Here is a 6,771-nt window from a genome sequence, read left to right on the forward strand (position 1 = left end):
CTGGAAGGCAGCGTGGGTGGAGGCGGGAAGGGGGGACGCGAAGAATTTCAGGAGGCTGAGGTCTCCGCAGTGGCGCCCCGTGTGAGGAGGGAGGAACCGGGGCGACTGGGAGAACCTGGGGCCGTTGGGTGCTCCTCCACAGGCAGGCGCAGCGGGGCGGACGCTGGCTTGGGAAGATGGGGGCGCCGTCTCCGCGGATCCCAGCACAGCGCTCCTGGGCCTCTGCCTGCGCCTCCGCCTTTCTCTCGGACCCCGGCCGCCCTCAGGCTGGAGGCCCCGGCCGGTCAGCCTTCCGAAGCCACGGGCCAACCCGGGACCCGCGCTCGCTCACCTGACGCTCCACCAGCGGCACCGCCGTCTGCATCCGGCGCGAGCCCCGCAGCTCGGCGGGCCGTGAGATCAGCTGATTCATGGGGGGCGGGGCTTCTCAGCTGGGGCTGGGCGGCTTGCGAGTCTGAAGGCGGGAGGAGATCACCCCCGAAGTAGGTGGGGTCAGATGCCAACGGCGTCTGGTAGGGATCAAAATTACTTAAGGGGCGGTGGGCACAGCGGGCAACGTCCCGGGGGTACTTGCCTCTCCCTTAAGACCAGGCAGAACCACCCCTCCTGAGATGCACTTGGACAGTGACGTAACGTGGCGTCGCCGCAGCCTAACTACCCGAGCGCTTCCATGGTAACGGACAACTAGGAGGGTGGTCGGGAGCCGCAGTCATTTTGTTGCTACCTCAAACTGCCGAAGTCCGAAGGGTAAGCGCTACACTTGAAGGCGAAGAGGCTAAAATGTGAAATGTATTCAGACTACTTTGATGGACTGTACCTACCCCAACAGTAGCCGCTTGCTCCCGCGAGAATGACGTCATCGCCATGCGGCGCGGGTTGGCGCTAGTGTTCATACTATGTTTATACTGTTATTTAGACTCCAAAGGATGGAGTCTGGTCGGAGGGAATGAGTTGGTCTCTCCTATGATTCCCACTGGGCTCTCGAGTGTACAGTCTTAGTAAAGCCAGTTTGTTTGCCCAGCACACATTTTCACGACCTTTTGCTTCTTGCAGTCACTACCCCACCCCGTCTCAACTCGAGCCCCATAAGTCCCCTCGTGAAGATTTTCCGGAGACGCCACTCTTGGCAGAGAGTGGATGCAAACTTTACGGCTAGGCAGTGTGCCATCGCTGGACCTGCAAATCTGTATTCAGACCATCAGTGAGAGATGTGCAGTCAGGGTCTCACCGTCCTGTGCATAAATGGTCTATTGTGTTCACCAACATCTTCAACTCAGTGACCTCCTTGATCCTCCATCACCTGCAAAACTGTTAGCCTGTAACAATTCAAGCTTATACACTCTTGCAGCAGTTCTGGAAAAAACATAACCCCGAGGATTCGTACCACTGCAAACCAAGGGTGTCCAACTTCAGTCAGGACTACCATGTGGCAGGGCAACCTTGGTGAGCCCCAAACTGTCCTTAATATATTGCTACTCAGAATTTCTCTTATCTCTGTCCCCTGCTATTCCCAATCGTCACACTCCGCTAAGTTCTTACTGAACTCTACCCACCCACCCTTTCTGATGCAAATTTTAAAAAATAAAAAAAGTTTGCTTCCTACATTTCTGAGGAAAATGAGACCAGTAAGTCAGGAAGCAACAGTTAGAACTGGACATGGAATGACAGACTGGTTCCAAATAGGAAAAGGAGTAGGTCAAGGCTGTATATTGTCACCCTGCCTATTTAACTTATATGCAGTGTTCATCCGGAGAAGGCAATGGCACCCCACTCCAGTACTCTTGCCTGGAAAATCCCATGGATGGAGGAGCCTGGAAGGTTGCAGTCCATGGGGTTGCTGGGGGTTGGATATGACTGAGCGACTTCACTTTCACTTTTCACTATGAAAAGGAGAAGGAAATGGCAACCCACTCCAGTGTTCTTGCCTTGAGAATCCCAGGGACGGGGGAGCCTGGTGGGCTGCCATCTGTGGGGTTGCACAGAGTTGGACACAACTGAGTTGACTTAGCAGCAGCGAAGTTCATCATGAGAAACGCTGGGCTGGAAGAAGCACAAGCTGGAATCAAGATTGCCAGGAGAAATATCAATAACCTCAGATACACAGATGACACCACCCTTATGGCAGAAAGTGAAGAGGAACTAAAAAGCCTCTTGATGAAAATGAAAGAGGAGAGTGAAAAAGTTGGCTTAAAGCTCAACATTCAGAAAACGAAGATCATGGCATCTGGTCCCATCACTTCATGGCAAATAGATGGGGAAACAGTAGAAAGAGTGTCAGACTTAATTTTTGGGGGCTCCAAAATCAGTGCAGATGGTGATTGCAGCCATGAAATTAAAAGACACTTACTCCTTGGAAGGAAAGTTATGTCCAACCTAGACAGCATATTCAAAAGCAAAGATATTACTTTGCCAACAAAGGTCCGTCTAGTCAAGGCTACGGTTTTTCCGGTAGTCATGTATGGATGTGAGAGTTGGACTGTAAAGAAAGCTGAGCACCAAAGAATTGATGTTTTTGAAGACTCTTAAGAGTCCCTTGGACTGCAAGGAGATCCAACCAGTCCATTCTAAAAGAGATCAGTCCTGGGTGTTCATTGAAAGGACTGATGCTGAGGCTGAAACTCCAATACTTTGGCCACCTCATGCGAAGAGTTGACTCATTGGAAAAGACTCTGATGCTGGGAGGGATTGGGGGCAGGAGGAGAAGGGGATGACAGAGGATGAGATGGCTGGATGGCATCACTGACTCAATGGACATGAGTTTGGGTAAACTCCAGGAGTTGGTGATGGACAGGGAGGCCTGGCATGCTGCGATTCATGGGGTCACAAAGAGTCAGACACAACTGAGCGACTGAACTGAACTGAAGGATGAATTTCCTTAGCTCCCAACTGCTACCTTTACAAAGACTACCTGCAGCCCCAGCCTTCCTTTCCTTCTCTCTCTTTCTCCTTAGAAGTGTTCTGTCCTCTCAAGGTTAATCCCTTCCAATCCCCTTAGAGGCTTGCTCCATTACTTATCGCTTCCCTTTTGTGTATTTTCAATCTCCTTGTCCCTTGTTACCTTTATTCTTAAGGATATAAGCCTGCTCCTGCATATTCATCTTTTATTTCTTTTTCCTTTGTCCTCTCCTTGTTTACTTTCTGACCCCTCAATCTTCATCCCAATCTGCAGTCTCTACTTTTTCAGGAGGTAATGAAATCAGTAATTGCCTTCTAATTTTGAAAGCTAAAGATACAGCCTAAGAATGGAACCATTCTATGCAACCATTTGAAAGAAAGAAAATGTTCTATATGTACTGATGTGGAATGATCTGGAAGTTAGGTTAAGAGAAAAAATGCTAGAGGCTGAATCATGTGAATTGTATTCTACTAATTACATACATTAGAAGAGAGAGAAGATAAATATCCTTGTCTTTGTGTATTCATATTTTAACTCTGAAAGGATGCATTAAGATGACTGACACTGGGGAGGAGAATTGGGAACAAAGGTAGGGAAAAAATTCACTTTTCACTCTATGCCATTTCGCATTGTTTGAACTTGTAACTTTACAAATGTAGATTAAATATGCTTTTTCAAACTTATTTTTAAAGCTTTTAAATCTGGGGGGGGAAAGTATAATTTTCATTCTTCCTTTCCCTCTTTTCTTAACTTCTGGGACACATTCCTTCTGGGCTACTGGTCCTACTCCTTAGACCTTTCCTTTACCTTTTCAGACTCTTTCATTTGTCCCTTAAATACATGGGCTAAATAAATATTTGTTGTACATGTATTATGTGCCAGGCACTGCTCTAGGCACTAAAGAGACAATGAACAAAACAGACGAGCCCCTCCTCTCATGGAACTTGCACTCTGTGGTGGGGAAGACAGTTTCCAGCAGTAGCAGCCATCAGTTCCTCCCTTTGTGTATACAAATGCCACTCTTGACATCAAGAGATGGAGTCTGTTTCCTCTTCCCCTGAATATGGGCTAGGCTTATGTTTTTTTCCCCAACTAATGTGACAGAAATGAAGATCTGATACTTCTGAATGAAGGCCTTCTAAAGAGCTGTATGTTTATTTAGTCCATGTATTTAAAGGACAAGTGAAAGAGTCTGAAAAGGTTAAGGAAAGGTCTAAGAAGTAGGAGGAAAGCCCAGAAGGAATGTATCCCAGAAGTTAAGAAAAGAGGGAAAGGAAGATGAGAGTGAAAATTATCCTCCTATAAATAAGTTTGAAAAAGCATATTTAATCTACATTTGTAAAGTTACAAGTTCAAACAGTGCGATATGGCATAAAGAGAAAATTGAATATTTTCCCTGCCTTTGTTCCCAATTCTTCTCCCCAGTGTCAGTCAGTTTAATGCGGCTGAGTGAGTGACATCAGCCAACGTGAAGGGGAGCATACACAACAGCCCAGTTAAGCCCTGCCTGAGTTTCTGACCCAAGTTTCCAAGAAATAGTAACTAATTGCTTCAAGCTGGTGAGTCTGGAATGGTTGATTACGCCACAATAACTGAAACATATGGGAAGAGTGAGAGATAATAAATAAATACAGCAGTGACTGGGGCTACCCAAGAGGCAAAATAGTGGAGTAGCTAAAAGCACAGGCTGGAGCCAAACATCCTGGGTTCAAATCTCAGCTCTTTGGACTGCTGTTTCTTCATCCATAAAACAAGGATAGTGGGACTTCGATGGTGGTCCAGTGGTTAAGAATCTGCCTTGCAATGCAAGGGATACAGGTTCAATCCCTGATCCAGGAAGATCTCATGTGCCCTGGAGCAACTAAACCTGTGGGCCACAACTACTGAGCTTCTGCTCTAGAACCCGAGAGCTACTGAGCCCTTGTGACACTACTAGAGAGTCCGTGCATGCATGCGTGGCCAGTCATGTCCAGCTCTTTGTGACCCCATGGACTGTGGCTCCTCTGTTCATGGGATTATCCTAGCAAGAAAACTGGAGTGGGTTGCCATTTCCACCTTCAGGGGTTCTTTTTGACCCAGGATTTGAACCTGCATCTCCTGTGTCTCTTGCATTGGGAGGCAGATAGTTTACCACTGAGCCACCTGGGAAGATGTAGGCAGTCCAAGATCTCACATGACTTGCAATAAGATACTGCATGCTGCAAGACCCATCACAGCCAAGTAAATAAATATTTTTTAAAAACAGAAATAGTAAAGTCACTTTTACAGGGTGATAGAATTACATGTAAATTACTTAGAATAGTACCTGGCATATAAATGTTATATAAATGTTGTTATTTTGAACAATAAACAAAGGTAAGGGAATAGACAAGAAAGAGTGCAATTTTATGTAAGGTGGGTAGGACAAACCTCTTTTTCTATTAATAAGAAGATATCTGAACAGAGATCTAAAAGTAAGTGAAGGCACAAACCATATGAATATCTGACACTCCAGGCAACCCAAACAAGTATTCTCTAAGGCTAGGAGGGCAATGTGGCTAGAGCTGAATAAGAGACTAAAAGTGACTGAATGAGGCTAGAGTTGAATGAGAAGAGGATGAAAGGTAGGAGATAAGCTACTAACTGGTGGCTCAGCTGTAAAGAATCCTCCTGCCAGTGCAAGAGATGCGGGTTCGATCCCTGGGTCGAGAAGATCCCCTGGAGAAAGAAATGGCAACCCACTCCAAAATCCTGTGGACAGAGGAGTCTGGTGGGCTAGAGTCCATAGGGTCTGAAAAGAGTTGGACACAACTTAGCAACTAAACAAAAAGATGATACTATGTAAGAATTTGGGCTCATAGAATTCTCTGAAAATATCTAACTGTGTGAAATCCTGTTCTGCCCATTTTTCCCAGAGCACAGAGTGCCTCATTCCTGATCTCCTCCCTGGACTCCCTTTCAGGGTAGATTGATAAGATCAGGTAAATAATGATCTGAAAGTAGAGGCAGATCCTCTGGGCTGGGGAAAGGATGGAAAGGACTTCGAGTTTATCTGAATGATAAGAGCAACCACTGTGGCTTTAAGCAGAGGGTGCTGTAATCTGGCTTCTGTTTTAAAGGAATGACTTCTGCTCTGGATCATAGTGATCATAGTATCAGATCAGATCAGATCAGTCGCTCAGTTGTGTCCGACTCTGCAACCCCATGAATCCCAGCACGCCAGGCCTCCCTGTCCATCACCAACTCCCAGAGTTCACTCAGACTCACATCCATCAAGTCAGTGATGCCATCCAGCCATCTCATCCTCTGTCGTCCCCTTCTCCTCTTGCCCCCAATCCCTCCCAGCATCAGAGTCTTTTCCAATAAGTCAACTCTTCACATGAGGTGGCCAAAGTACTGGAGTTTCAGCTTTAGCATCAGTCCTTCCAAAGAAATCCCAGGGCTGATCTCCTTTAGAATGGACTGGTTGGATCTCCTTGCAGTCCAAGGGACTCTCAAGAGTCTTCTCCAACACCACAGTTCAAAAGCATCAATTCTTCGGCACTCCATCTTCTTCACAGTCCAACTCTCACATCCATACATGACCACAGGAAAAGCCATAGCCTTGACTAGACAAACCTTTGTTGGCAAAGTAATGTCTCTGCTTTTGAATATGCTATCTAGGTTGGTCATAACTTTCCTTCCAAGGAGCAAGGGTCTTTTAATTTCATGGCTGCAGTTACCATCTGCAGTGATTTTGGAGCCCAGAAAAATAAAGTCTGACACTGTTTCCACTTTTTCCCCATCTATTTCTCATGAAGTGATGGGACCAGATGCCATGATCTTTGTTTTCTGAATGTTGAGCTTTAAGCCAACTTTTTCACTCTCCACTTTCACCTTCATCAAGAGGCTTCTTA

At 46.3% G+C, this 6,771-nt stretch overlaps 1 protein-coding gene across 1 annotated transcript in view; it reads right to left on the reverse strand.

The window, feature by feature from the left end:
• The window catches only part of ALS2 (amyotrophic lateral sclerosis 2 (juvenile)), a 60,831-nt gene extending 60,433 nt beyond the window's left edge, over positions 1-398 (reverse strand). Inside the window, exon 1 of the mRNA XM_010860976.1 lies at positions 332-398. The gene's annotated coding sequence lies outside the window, so the exon portion shown is untranslated. The remainder of the gene's footprint in view (positions 1-331) is intronic.
• Between the last annotated feature and the right edge of the window lie 6,373 nt (positions 399-6,771).

The sequence above is a fragment of the Bison bison genome, unplaced genomic scaffold, assembly GCF_000754665.1.
Source record: "Bison bison bison isolate TAMUID 2011002044 unplaced genomic scaffold, Bison_UMD1.0 scf7180017864471, whole genome shotgun sequence".
Lineage (NCBI taxonomy): Eukaryota > Metazoa > Chordata > Mammalia > Artiodactyla > Bovidae > Bison > Bison bison.